We start from the raw sequence: 14,465 nt of genomic DNA, 5'->3' as shown, positions 1-14,465 counted from the left end.
GGGAAAGATTATGAATTTATTACTTCGATACACAAATGAGTGCTGCAATAGGCAGGAGTTTGAGCATAGAGATAGGAGCCTGGTGTGTAAACTGGTAGGAGCACGGATGGGAATGTAAATGGGGACCAATTTTTACTTTTTTTTTTTTTTAACACTTTTAAAATTTTCTGTTTCAAAACACATCCAACATCTCCCGCCCTGTGTTTTTCCTTCATATCCAATGCATTTCTTCTAACCGGCTTTCTCTCTATGTCTGAGTGTTTTCCCTCCAGCTCTGTTGAACTTGGTTGACATTTGGAGGCTGGTGAAAGAAAGCAGCTAAATAAACCAAATGATTTCAGACAGAAGGAGACAGACAAAGATGTAGGCACGCTGAAGAGGGAGTGTTTTTGTATTACTATGTTTCACTCAGAACATTTAGCTGCAAAGTTAAGTGTAGCTTGACTAGACCATTTAATCAGACTTAATTAGACTACCGTCCTTGTCCCATTATACAAGCATGGGATGGGAACTGATTTATTGACGGTGTAGCTGGTGGCAAATTGTTACCATGTCGAACAATGAATTAAAGAGTTTTACAGCCCTGTACATTTCATAAGATGCATGCAATTCCTTGTGGTTATTCGCTGTTGTTACTGACTTCTCCCTTCATGTACTAACTTCTTCGAGTACTGGATGGATACTGGAGCATGTGCAAAACACCTAGACCACTTTAATTCCCTTTGAACGTATGCATGCAGGAGTAACAACCTCCGATCACATTATTTAGGGATGTTAGTCCAACTTAAAATTTAAATTTATTGTGCTTTCAGATGGTCTAACACCTTTTCATATATAATGAAAGTCTGGTTTTAGTTGAAGTAAAACAATAATTGTTGACTGAGCACAGTTAATTTAACAGTGAATGGTGTTAACTGCAGAAGGACCTGTATGCTTTAGTATTACATCTGTGTTTGGATCAGTATTTTTTTTTTTACCCAAACAGATGTTCCGGGGAAAACAGATCTGATAGAATTTTGCCATATAGCTGACCTCAGGCAATGTGGTAAAAGTGATCAGGAATCATCAGAGCTAAAAACTTAAGTTCTAGCAATAGTTATCAAAAAGCTTGTTTGAGCATGTTGTAGGTATTTTCACGGTCAGATGAGTACAAAAATGTTATAGCACTATATAAATCTTTCAGCAAAAGTTAAACACAGTTTTCTGATTGTTTAGGTCAAGTCAAGCCAAGTCAAGTTTATTTGTATAGTACATTTCATGTACGAAACAATTCAAAGTGCTTTACATAAAATAAAAGCATTACAGCGGGGAGTGGAAGAAGCATTAAAAATACATAAAATAATATAAAGAGAAAGAAATAAAATAATTAGAATGAATTAAAATGCTAAAAAAAAACAAGCAACAATCTATCCATCCATCCATTTTCTATACCGTCAGTCCGTTAATCGGGTAGCGGGTGGGCTGGAGCCTATCCCAGCAGTCAAGCAACAATCTAGATAAGTTAAAAGATATCGTGTATATTTCATGCATAGACACGTGAGAAGAGAAATGTTTTTAACCTGGATTTAAAAATGTCTACATTTGGTGAAAGTTTGATCTCCTCTGGCAGTTTGTTCCACTTGTTTGCAGCATAACAGCTAAATGCTGCTTCTCCGTGTTTAGTCTGGACTCTGGACTGGACCAGCTGACCTGAGTCCTTGGATCTAAGAGCTCTGCTGGGTTTATATTCTCTGAACATAATCACAGATGTATTTTCGGCCTAAACCGTTCTGGGATTTGTAAACCATCAGCAGGCTTTTAAAATCTATTCTGTGACTGACTGGAAGCCAGTGTAAAGATTTTAAAACTGGTGTGATGCGTTCAGATCTCTTAGTCCTGATTAAAACTCGAGCAGCAGCGTTCTGGATGAGCTGCAGATGTTTAATGCTCTTTTTGGGAAGTCCAGTTAAAAGACCATCACAGTAATCGAGTCTACGGGAGATGACCACATGAATGAGTTTTCTTTAATTCTGTTGATGTTTCTGAGTTGGTAAAAAGCTGCCTTGGTGACAGCTTTGATGTGGCTGCTGAAAGTCAGATCTGAGTCTATTAACAATCCAAGGTTACGAACTTGGTCAGTAGGGCCCGAGTCCCAAGATATTTACCAATGCTGACCCTCCTCTCTTTGCTACCAAACAGAATGATCTCAGTTTTGTCTTCATCTAATTGTAGAAAATTCTCTCTCATCCAGGTGTTTATTTCCTCCAGACACTGATACAGTATGTCTGCTGGGCTGCAGAGAGGTTAGAGACAGGTCTGTAGTTGTTCATCATAGAGGCGTCTAGAGTTCTCTTCTTTAGGAGTGGCTTAATGGCAGCTGTCTTTAGTGACTTGGGAAAAATGCCTGATGCCAGTGAGCTGTTAACTATTTGTATAATACCACTTTCTACTGAAGTAAAAACTGTTTTTAAAAAGTCGGATGGTATTATGTCCAGAGTGCAAGTTGTTGATTTCAGATGCCGAAATGTTTCCTCTAGGATTTTTAAATCAACAGTATTGAATTGTGACATAACATCAGTGTTATGTCCAGGTTTTAGACAAAGATTAGTTTTCTTGTTTGTCTGTGCGGCGTGAATGTTTTGTCTAATTGGAGGAGGTCTGGGTTCGACTGTTTAGGAAGATTTGTGAGTTTTTCAATCATAACAAACAGAGTTCGAGAATTGTTGGCATTCTTATTTATCATTTCAGATAAATGCAGCTGTTTGGCCTTGCACAGCTCATTGTTGTAAATACGCAGGTTTTGTTTGTACAGCTCATAGTGAATCTGAAGCTTTGTTTTCCTCCACTTAGGTTCAGCTTTCCTGCATTCTCTTTTCAGTTTTTTGACCGTAGTGATGTTTCTCCATGGTGTTTTCTGTTTGCTCAAGGTGTTCTTGATTCTTATCGGTGCAACAGCTTCCATTACATTCAAAATTCTTAAATTGAAATGATCCAGCAGTTCGTCAACCGACTCTGCGCTCATTGCTGCTAACATAGCTATGGCCTCCCTAAACTGGCCATTAGTTTTTTCATTAATGTACCTCTTCTTAACTGAGAAGCTGGTGGTTTGAACATTCTGAGTGATCAATAAATCAAATAAAATACAAAAATGGTCAGACAAAGCCAAATCAATAACCACAACAGATAAAAAATATCAACACCTTTAGAAATGACCAGGTCCAGAGTGTGACCTCGAAGGTGGGTCGGTTCTGTTACATGTTGCCACAAACCAAACATGTCCAGCACAGAAGAAATTTATTTGGCATTACCATCCGTCATATTATCTATGTGAATGTTTAATCCCCGGTTAAGATAAAATGGTTAAAATCAGCCGAGATAACAGACAATAATTCAGAAAATTCATCAATAATCCACACAGGATTATTGCACAGTATCCTGGAGATCTGTAAATGATTAAGAATAGAATTTTAGAAACACCCTTTAAAGTAAAACTAAGATATTCAAAAGAAGTTAAATCACCAAATGAGATTTCTTTACACTGGAATGTATCTTTAAAAAAGGCAGCTTCTCCCCCATCTTTCCTCCTATTTCGGCATTTATCCATAAAACTAAAATTTGGGGGTGCTGTTTCATTAAGAACAGTAATACTTGTGCTTTCTGTTGACCATGTTTCTGTCAGAAAAAGAAAATCTAGATTGTGTGAAATTATGAAGTCATTAACTAACACTGACTTATTGGACAAAGATATAATATTAAGTAAAGCTCGCTTTGTGGAGTTTACACTGGTCTCTGTTGTATTCTGAGTTGTACATGGAACCGTTAACAGATTAGATAGATTCACCCAGCAAGTTGATTGTTTTTGATTCCTTCTTTTACTAACTAATACAAGAATCCTACTGGGTCCCAGCTTGTTCACAGAATAGCTGTCAGTAGTAGGACTACTACAGCAGGGACCCTGAACGCATCATGGCGTGTTATCTTTGTTTTGAACTCTACTGCTGCTCCTTGAACATCCTGCACCAAATCAATCAGTCAAATCAAATCTTCTTTATCATCATTATACATGAGTACAACGAAAGATGGTGGTTGCTGGAGTCCTGGCTGGGATAGAGACATCCTTTGGAGACCTTGGGTGATGTGGAGTAAAGGGTTTGGTGAGGAGGGAGGGCTGGGGGTTGTTTGTCTCGCTGCTGTGTCCTTCACTCTTATCTGTACACTGATGTTTGGGTTTGCCGTCCCAACAGCATGACGTAAGTGTGCACCAAGTAATCTGCATCCAGTTAAGATTTTGATACACGCCATCAGGTCTGAAACGCTCCTTACAGTTCGGAAAGATATTAAAGTTATCAATGATGCATGCATTTGACAGCCATGTGTTCAGACCAAGAAGTCTGCTGAAAAGTTCAATTCCTTCACCAACAATAGGAATGGGCCTTTAGAGGCCTTGCCACATCCACACTGAATAATTTATATTGTGAAAAGGGGTGTTTTTGTGTCATGATTTGTGCACATGTTGCCTGCATGCGTGGTGTCCCATCAATATTCTCTTCTATCTATGCCGAGTGAATTTTCTATGTGCACTGCGTGCATGTTTCTTTCACTGTGTGTGTGTGTTCCTTTCAGTGTCTGTCATTGTACTCATTATACTGTATTTGAGTGGCTTTAATGCTTTTAGGTCACTGTACACGTGGTGCCTTGTGCATGGCTGTGGGCTCTTTTGTGAGTGTTTGTGAATACGGTGCATTTCTACACCAAGGACAAGTGGGTAGAATCAGAAAGGCTAGAAGTGATGAGTGATGCCAGAGGTGGTTTTCTACCAACCTCCTCACTGGCTTGTTGACTTCTTAATGGCCACCTCAGTGGGTTGGCTGACCGATTTGCTGACTCTCAGTGGCTCGAACTTCCTTATTTGGTTGTGAAAGCAGGGGGATGGTGGTGGCTGGGTAAGGGATGGGGGAGCAGTGGTACTCTGTTTACACGCAAGGTCAAGAGGTTAGAGCCCCACAGTGCCATGGAGAAAACGCAGATCACTTAAAGACAGCAAGAGAGTAAATGAGTCGTTGCTCCATGGCTGTCAAGGCAGATTCACCATAAAAGAGAGTGAGTGTGTATCTGAGTAAGTGTGAGGGAGAGGGTGGATCAGAGCATGCTTCGGTGAAGCCTGGGAAAAAAGATAATACTACAGGTAATTTCCACTCACATGCACACTCTGCTTTCCTCTCTCTTGCTCTCAGGCCCTGGACAGTTGAGAGGAGTCAGTAGAAAGGAAATTAAAGGCAACCACCCTTATAGTTTTGCTCTTGTCCGCTTGACTGCCTGCATGCCTGCCTACATTCCCTGGGCAATGTTTATGCTGTGCCCTGCCCAGGACAGAATAGATTCGCCCACACAGCACTGTGCGCTCAACCAGAACCTAAGTAGGTCTGGCAAGCCAGAGCAACAGAACCATGCACTTTCACTCCTCTGGATTAGGCCCTAAGTCCTAGGGCAACATAGCAATGACTGCTTTAATAGATCTAAGATAGCATCTCTCTACCCCTTTTAAAAATATACATTTTTTCATTCTTTTCTGTAACATTAGTCCACATCAGCAAATTTCATCCATCAGCTTCACTAAAGTTTGGAAAGACAGCTTTAAAAAAACCACTGGTGGGATTTCAGTGTTGAAGTTTTGGGTGTCTGAAGGCCTCAGCCAAAGTATGAAAATAATGTTGAGCTTGAACTCAGCATAACAGGTGGCCTGACCTCATTCAGCCACTTTCAGTGATTGCTGTAAAAAAAAAATTAAAATGTCTTCATTCAAAACATAAAACAAAAAAGAGCACCTTTAACATGATTCACACTGCACATTATCTCAGAAAAAAAAGTATTCTCGGCCAAACATCTTTCGTTCCCAAATACCATGAAATAGCATACGCTGGTGTGATCACATTCATTACCTCAGAACTTGAAGTCAATTTACATTTCTTTAAATGTAGCTGCAGATAAATGGAGCGTATATAATTGAATAATGCTAATTTATTTCTGTGTTGTTTTTTTGTCTTCTTCTTTATGATTTAGATTAGGTTTGTTGCTAGTACAGCAAGTGTGTGGTACATGCATCACTGTTGTGAGGGGGCTGGCTGCTCGCAGGGCACATTATCCAGCCTGTCAGACTCCTGGTGCCATGTTACAGAGAACACTGCTCTGAGAGAACAGGGTACCTCTTGACGCCAGCCATAAAGATTAGCAGAGCTTTGTTTAATTGTCCTGCTAACGTCCTAGGAGCCACTTAAGAGCTGCTACTCTCTTTCCTGTAGAAATTGTCTTTAAAGCTCAGACAGTGGTGCGAAGGTCTTAAGCATTTGTCTAAGTCAGGTATACTCAGGGAATAGTACCTCTCCCTCTCTCACGGTCTTGAAACAACAGATGAAAGTCTAACCCAAACAGGTGTCAAAGGGCAGCATTTAAGCACAACACACATCAGGTCGGGGTGTTAAATCAATAATCCCAATCAGGGAAAATGCTTTTATCACACTCACTGGGCAATTTTAATCTGAAAAATCAGCCACAAGCTCCATTAGCGACCCCTACAAGCCATGTTTCTATTCTAACTCAATCAAACTGAAGACTTTTATAGCAAGCACCTGTCAAACAAATGTTATTGACATTTTTCCCAATTAGAGGCTTATTTCCTTCTGAGATTGATGTCGCATTTTAAGGCACAATAAAAGTTGCAAATTAAACCTGCTGGTAAGCTAACACTGACTTTTTATCAGTACACCTGTAATGCTTCTCTCTCAGGCTTAATGGTGGGTTTGTCTGGTATATGCCTGAAGCAGTTCAGCCAGCAAAGCTGTTGTTGAACTTCAAGTATAGCACTAATCAACCATTGCTTTTTTGTGGTGACATGCATAATTATGTGTGATAACATGCAAATGAATGGTAAGTATCATTTTGGCAGATATCATCTTGTGTTATTTTTGACAAAAATGTGTAAAAGTTTTATTTTTTTTAATCTTTCATCTAGTTATACTCGAATATTCAGCACACATCATTGTAGTTTTATAAGAAAATTTGTGTTTCTAATTATTCTTTGTTCTGAGCAATTTGTGACTGTTCTCTTGGTGTTACCAGTGGTGTGCAGGGTAAAGCTTCATTTATACGCTTCATTTATGCTCTTGCAGAGCGTCGACAATGTCAACGTGACGTCGTCATTGAGCATTCGAAGTTCTGCGTCGAGGGAACACGTTGCTCTGCAAAGCACCATGCCGGTAGGGAGATGTGGCTGTATGTTTGTGTGCTTTCAGGGGTTATAGCTGAATCCTTGCTTTTTCTTCCGGTCACAGTTAACAACAGTAAACAATGGCAACCGAGGTGGAGCAGCTGTATTTGCAGTTGTAACTTATCAATATTGAAGAACAACTGCTTAAATTGCAAACGTTGAAGCGCAGGTGACAGAGAAGACATTCGCGGGGGTGATCAGTACAACTGGCTGAGGCTGGAACGGATGACTTTACAACACTGGTTGTGAATTCACTGCTGTGAATTTACAACCTGGATGAACACATGCACTTTAGATAATTTCCAAAGTCAACGAGCTTCTTCGCCGTATACAACCATTAAGACCGGAAAAGGCAACTGACAGAAATTACATTCTGAGCAGACCAATCACAGCCCTTACGGCCCGCATCTACGCGACGTGTAATTAGAATTGTTTGGAGGTGCACGTCAGGCTACGGCGGAGGGGTCAACGTCCACGTCGTAGCTACGTCGTAGCAATTTAAGCATCGAAGCATAAATTACGACTTAGTGGATACTGCCTCTTCTTATTCAGTTACCCTGAACATACCAACTTTTAAATTCCCTTATAAGCTCATCATATTAAGTGCTGCGAGTCAATTTTGTTTTCCGAAGAACAAGAAAAGAATAATGCTTGTGATGCTACAGCTAACTGGTTGTTAAGAGATGGTTAATGATGGCATTTCACTGCTTTTAGTGATGTCATGAAAACAATAGGTTGTCATACAACGTGATTCTCTCATCAGAGAAACATCATAGTCTTGCAGACTAATCGGATTCCTTTTTGGGGTTTAATATACAGTGTTTTCTGTTGATTCATTCAATTTAATCTACTTTGTGAGTTAGAGGTAATCTTTCCAGAACCAAAAATTTTCTCGATCCTTTTAATGCATTTAATTTCAAACTTGACTTAGAAAAACTGAGTAAAATGACAGTGAAGGCAGTGTGTTTTGAAAATTCATTGATTATGTTAAGAGGTGTTAGTATCTACCCAAAGAAAGCCATGAAAACATTTAACATGCACATGCTCAGTGGAGCATCTTCAACAATCAGACATGTGGTGCCTTGTGTGTAAGAGCAAACCTTCAGTTGAACCAACAGATTAATACATTTAGCAATTAACACAAATTTATGAATACGAATTTAAAAAAAAACTTTTTAATTATTTCCCAATACTCCTGTGCTGATGTGTAAATGACAAACTCTCAGGCCATAAAAGCAATTGATGAATCTTAAACTTTCCTCTGAACATTCTACATTTCCAGCTTGTTGAGTCCATACGTAAAGGGGTCCAGATGGCCTATCTTGTCTCTCCACAATTCAGACAATCACACAAAGCAGGTCACCAAGGCCTCGCTATTATAGTGGCACAATTTGCCTGGTTATACTCTTAATATGAGGCTGGTGGCCTTCGATGATTTGAAGCAAGGGGCTGCACGCACACGAAGAGGCAATGTCTAGACTTGCATCTGCTCTGACACTCATTTGCTCACATTCATTCAAAGTTTGTGCATGTCTGCTACTCTGCCAGCAGTGCTAATAATCAAGAGATGATATGGAAATGATGATATGGTGTGCAGCGTATGTCACGGCAATGGAGTCAACTACAGTAGATATTTCAGATCAAAATTAAACCACCCACTTGACTGGAGCTGTAGAGATGAGGATGTTTCATAACACATTGAAGAAATCTAATTTTGACCTAATGCTGTGATATTCGGATGAATAATATGTTCCTACCCAGACATGAGGTGTACATATATCCACAATATGATTGGATAAAATGAAATGAATAAGATTATTATACCAATAATGGCGGGATTAAACTCCGCAATTGATAAGTATTTACTATTTAAGAAATATTTATTTAAAAAATACTCAGTTTGAAAAAAAACAATGATTAAATTTGTTAACTGAGAGTAAATTAGCACAGAAGTATTTGTTTATGCATGTGTTTTATCCATTCATATTGTAGTTTAGCTTACATTTACCACTGGTCAGAGACTTGTGGCTTACTCAGAAAGTAAGCATTAATGAATGATTGAGATGAGTAATAGTAATTTAATTAGTTTTTACCAAGCATTGTTTATATAGTTAATCTTGCTTATACAGGTACTTTCATTGTCACCATGTGTATTTGCTAAATGTACTGTATTATTATCTAAAAAAATTGAGATTTTAATGTGTTTTCCCCCCAAAAAAGGAATAAATAAATACATATATAAATTTGAAAACAATTACAACTAAAAGCAGTGCTTCATTTTAATTAAATGAAACCAAGAGGCTTCAAATCTCCAGAGGACTTCAAACGGTGGATACTGTGGGGAAAAAGAAACTGTTTTAGGTAGAATACTTGCAGATAACTATTTAAAAAGAATTAGACTCTTTGTCATATGTACCAGGGCGGAAAACAGAATTTGGATGAGCTTGAAAAAAGCCAGACAACTGGGCAAATTATACGTCTAAACTGACACGCGACAGCTTCCAGATCTGAAAATCATCCATTTTCCATGTTTGTTGAATGAAAGAAATGCAGGGAGAGCTTCTCAGAGCGTGCCTGCTGTGACAGGTAGATGATCACTCTCTCTCTTAGCCTGAGCTAAGCTGTCAATTTGGATGGATGGGTTTGACACAGTGAGACAAGAATGTGTGAACAAAGATGATGGTTTACTTTATGCTACATCATTGTCATGATCGGGAACAAAAAGCATAGAAAATGGACCTGAAATTAAATTTGAACCAAACTTGAATAAACTTGTACACTGTTTCGTGGTTGCATTTTTCCAAAGTTGTTTGAATAGACACTTGCAAAATGTACAGACAGCAATTATTTGGGTGATTAAACACTGAATTGTTTGACTGACCAGCTTTTTTTTGCAAGAAGCCTCAGGATGCACACTATATATGTAAATTTTTTTTCTAGTTTTAGTTAATCTGTTGCTCTGTTTCGTGTGAGTGTCCATTAGCGACAGCAAAAAAATTTATCATGCATGGATAATGGGTGCTTATTAACAAAGTTAACAGTTTGCATTGAAAAGCAACGGAGCTTCAGGAAACTGTAAAGTGCTAATTGTAGTGGCTCAATGTGAATGTAAAAGAACATACTTAAATGGGATTCTGGTAAACTGTTACCTCCAGATTTTTATAACCAAATGTAGACAATACTACAGAAACGTAGGGGTCAAACAGAAATGTAGGGGAAACAAAGCCAAAAGTAATTCAGAGACCTGAGAAATAAGAAAATATGAATTTGTGGCCAACAACGTGGAATCGAGTTCTTCTGGACACTTTTGGCCATGTGCTGTGCAAAAGATTTGTTGGCTTACTTACCACTGGGTTGTTTTCAAAACCTCTTTAGCCTCATATCTTCTGCCGCTCTACTGGCTTCTTCTTCTTCTTGCTCACTCACTCGTACCTTTAAAGTAGACAGAAAAGTGGCAGGGAGGGAGAAAAAGAGGGAAAAATAAAAGAGAAACATTAATGAAAAGGGCTACCAAATGAATTCTCATCAAGTAGGAGGAGGGGGAATTCGATAACTGCTGAGATGAATTTCTGTCTCTTTCTCTTCTTTGCCCTTTGTGACCACAGGACAACAGTTCTCGGGTGAGGAGGAGGCTTGCTGTTGATTGCCTGAGAGCTGTGAGCTTTGAATCTGCATTAAATCCCTCCTGGCTTTATTTCTTTCCTTTTTTTGCTAATTTTCTCCTTCACATCTCTAATGAGCCTGGTAAGAATCTGTGGGTGCATGTTTCTGTGTGGGTGTGTTCATTCGTGGGCATGGTTGATACATGTTTTCATGATCATCCGTGTGTGGATGAATGAGTTTGTGATTTCTATAAAAATATATATATATATATATGCAGGAATAAATGAAGATTTTCTATGTACCTTAAATATTATTTAGGTACTCTTTATGGTAATGTAGTTTTGTCTGTTTGTACATGTAATAGTACATGTGCTTGTGTGGGTTTCTATACATCTGAAGATCTAAAATGTTTCAGTCAATACACTCAGATTTGTCTGCAGCAAGGAAAATTACACTGAAAAGCTGAGGAAGCTTATCTCCAGCGAAGGTCAGTGGAGCTCATCATCCTGTGCCCCAAGACTTCTTCAAGATAACAATATAAATATGATTGCTAATGTGCAAAGTGGGTGCACGATGGCTTTGATAGGACACAGAGGCTCCTATGTGTTCTCAAAAAAGCAGAGTTTAGAGTTTTGCAACAAGTTTACTTCTTGATAAGTGGCAGAACTGTCAGCTTGTTATAGTCTGTTTCCATCTTTAGTCTGACATTACCTCCACTCCAACCTATTTCTGTGGGGAATAAGATTCAGTCTGTTCTAACTAATAAGCAAAGACCAATATGCGTGTCACATTGCTTTTACTTGACACCCATGAGACGCTATGTGGGTATATTTATTTTGCCAGGGTTTTAAAAGTGGAGTGAAGTGAAACGAAAGAGGATATACTGTGATGTCAAGTGATACTGAGAGTAGGCTATTTCTTGTCTATGTGAGACAATTCTGTCGATTAAAGTCTATCTTCTTGGTATTTTCAATCCTCCATAGTTCTGGTGTACAGCCTGACAGAAGATCTTTGTCTTTTTTTGTCTCCCTCTGTCCTCTTTCCTTCATCCTGTAGCCTTTGGCTTAGTAATCAATCTCAGCTCAACATCTTAAACAATACGTAGATTCCTCAAGAATATCCTTAGAGAAGAAAAGACTAGCCATATGAAAGGGACGTGGTGCATTACACAGCATTATGCCGAATTGCCAGAAACATAGAATAGTAAGCTATACCATATTATACTATAACAAACAAAATGGATGGCTACAGCTCTGCCACATGTACTCCTCACTCTGTTTAAAGCGACAGCTAAGAAAGGATGTCTCATTTTATGAAACGCCTGTTGCCTTGACTCCTCTCACCTTGTGCTTCTTTATCACCGCCTCTGCTTGTGTATCAGGTGGGAGGGACAAAGACACAAGAAGAAGAGAACGGAGAGGATTTACAAACTGATAACTGGAAACAGGGCAAATTCTTCTCCTCCCACAATGTCCCTGCTAAGAAAGTGACCCTATCATGACCTGACACCATTTGAGTGAAGTTAATCGATTTGGATGTTTAGATAATTCAGTTTGTTTTTTTGATGTTCAGAGAGAACTGAGTGGAAAATACATTAGTTATGTAAGCTGTGCATACCTACATACAATGATAATGCAGATAGAGTGCCAGTGCCAACTGTAAATGCAGTGTCTGTAACATGATAGTAGAGCTATGGTCAACATTAAGCTTATGATTATTTCTTTATTGATAATTTAGATATTAAAACATCAGAAAAAAAGAGAAAAATCTAAAATTATTTCATTTGGAACCAGAATAAATTTCTGACATTATAAAATAATTGATGATTAACTTTCAATTGCTGGGCTATTAAATGACCAGTTAACAGTTGCAGCATTATATGACATCATCATCCGCAATAGAGATTTGATGAATATTGATTTGACTGCTGCTCTCTTCTGTGCTCTGCTTCTTTAATTAGATAAAATCTGGAGATTTATGTAATCAGGTGTGACAATAAATAATAACTTAACCTGCCAATTCAAAGTACAAAACTTTTCGGAAAAAAATAGCTCTTGTTCTTCAAATGTCATTTTAAATCTAGATCTTAATAAAACAATTTCATGCTGTGTTGTAACAAGAAAAAGTGTTTGATCCCGGAAAACAAATTTCTGCTCACTCCACTCTCTCTTCAGCTGATGTGATGAACCTTTCTCATCTTCACCTGCTATGTTGTGATCTGGGTAAAGCCAGTAGAAAGTCTCCTATTGCTTCTTCTGTGGACATAATTACCTCAGTCTCTGATCGTCAACACAACCTTTTATTTAGACAGGACACAAGGGTCAGACTGGTCCTCACTGGCTAATCAGTGTCAACTAACAAGCTGGCTGCAGGAGGATCTCCTGATATACTGTCTGTTGCACAGAGAAAGATGGATATTGGAGGTGCATTTGTGTAAGAGGGAAGCAATTCAAGAATTATTTAGTCTGTATGGTGGCAAATAAAGCACACACTGCACGTGTAGCTGCTCACGGATGCAGGCATGCATCAGAGAGACATACTGTTGAAGAAAAAAATTCTGAATTCTGTCATACTACAACATGCTCGCTGCCAAGACAAGCGCGGGGAATTTGTTTAATGTACAGCATTTATTCACTGCACACACGCTGCTGCACTACCGCTTCCTCCATTGTATGAGACACTCCCTTAGCTGGGCAAATCGCCATTAATCAGCCGGAATGAAGCACTAGCCAAATAGCATTGAAGCTAAACCACATTTACACCAACATCTAAGATAGGTGTCATCCCATTAGCTTGCAGGTGAAAGCATGGTGATCAATCTCAGTGAGCGTATCTTTTTTTTTTTCACTATCAAGGATGGTTTCAGTTATTCTTTGTCCACTCATGTGGAAAGCAACTCTGGTTTGTTTTCTCATGACCCTGCCACATATTGGCATTGATTTTAGTCACCGTGCTGAGACAGATGGCCGAGCATCATGGTGCAAGGCAAATTGGGAAATGAAAACATGCATGATCTGAAACAAACCTATGTCGTTTCTCTCCAGCAATGTGTCAACACAGGGTACGTTCAGATGAGGAATGTTAGACTGAGATCCCTTGAGTAAATATTATGAAATAAAAATGAAAGCATAAGAGTGAGAAAGCACAAGGCTGAGCTTCCATGTGCAACAATCAATAGATTTGTGACTTTAAAAGTAAAAAAACAGGCAAAAAAATAGGTAAAGAGGTTTAAATGTCCTCACTTTACTGTCACTCACCCACCTCCTCACTTTCTATTGTTCTCGATGTAGAAAATAGATCTTCACCACAAACTTGGGAAAAGAATGGGTGTGAAAGGAGAGTACGGAGGAGGCGTAAATGAAAAGGAGAAACGAAATGTTAAGCTCAGGTAATCAATATAGGGTGGGATGTGTTTAAGTGAGAAAAATGAACGGAGAAATAAGAAGGAGGTGGATGACTAGCTTAGAGTTAAGAGAGCAGACAGTGATGGACAAGAGCAGGTAAGTATAGAGAACAAAGGAGGAAAGCAGAAGTCAAGAGAGTTGAGCAAGACGCAAATGGAAAACAGTGAGGAAATGACGGGTAAACATGATGGGGCAGATGAGAAGACAGGGGGACA

At 38.9% G+C, this 14,465-nt stretch overlaps 1 protein-coding gene across 11 annotated transcripts in view; it reads right to left on the bottom strand.

Annotated features, from left to right (window-relative positions):
- ptprsa (protein tyrosine phosphatase receptor type Sa) overlaps positions 1–14,465 on the bottom strand; it is a 217,252-nt gene that overhangs the window by 164,217 nt on the left and 38,570 nt on the right. For all 11 annotated transcript variants that reach the window (XM_072389314.1, XM_072389304.1, XM_072389308.1 and 8 more), the window contains exon 2: positions 10,591–10,675. The gene's annotated coding sequence lies outside the window, so the exon portion shown is untranslated. The remainder of the gene's footprint in view (positions 1–10,590; positions 10,676–14,465) is intronic.

Source organism: Leuresthes tenuis, unplaced genomic scaffold (assembly GCF_036924035.1).
Source record: "Leuresthes tenuis unplaced genomic scaffold, fLeuTen1.0.hap1 SCAF_7, whole genome shotgun sequence".
Lineage (NCBI taxonomy): Eukaryota > Metazoa > Chordata > Actinopteri > Atheriniformes > Atherinopsidae > Leuresthes > Leuresthes tenuis.
Note: the sequence above shows the minus strand (reverse complement) of the source record. Positions and strands in the feature narration are given on the sequence as shown.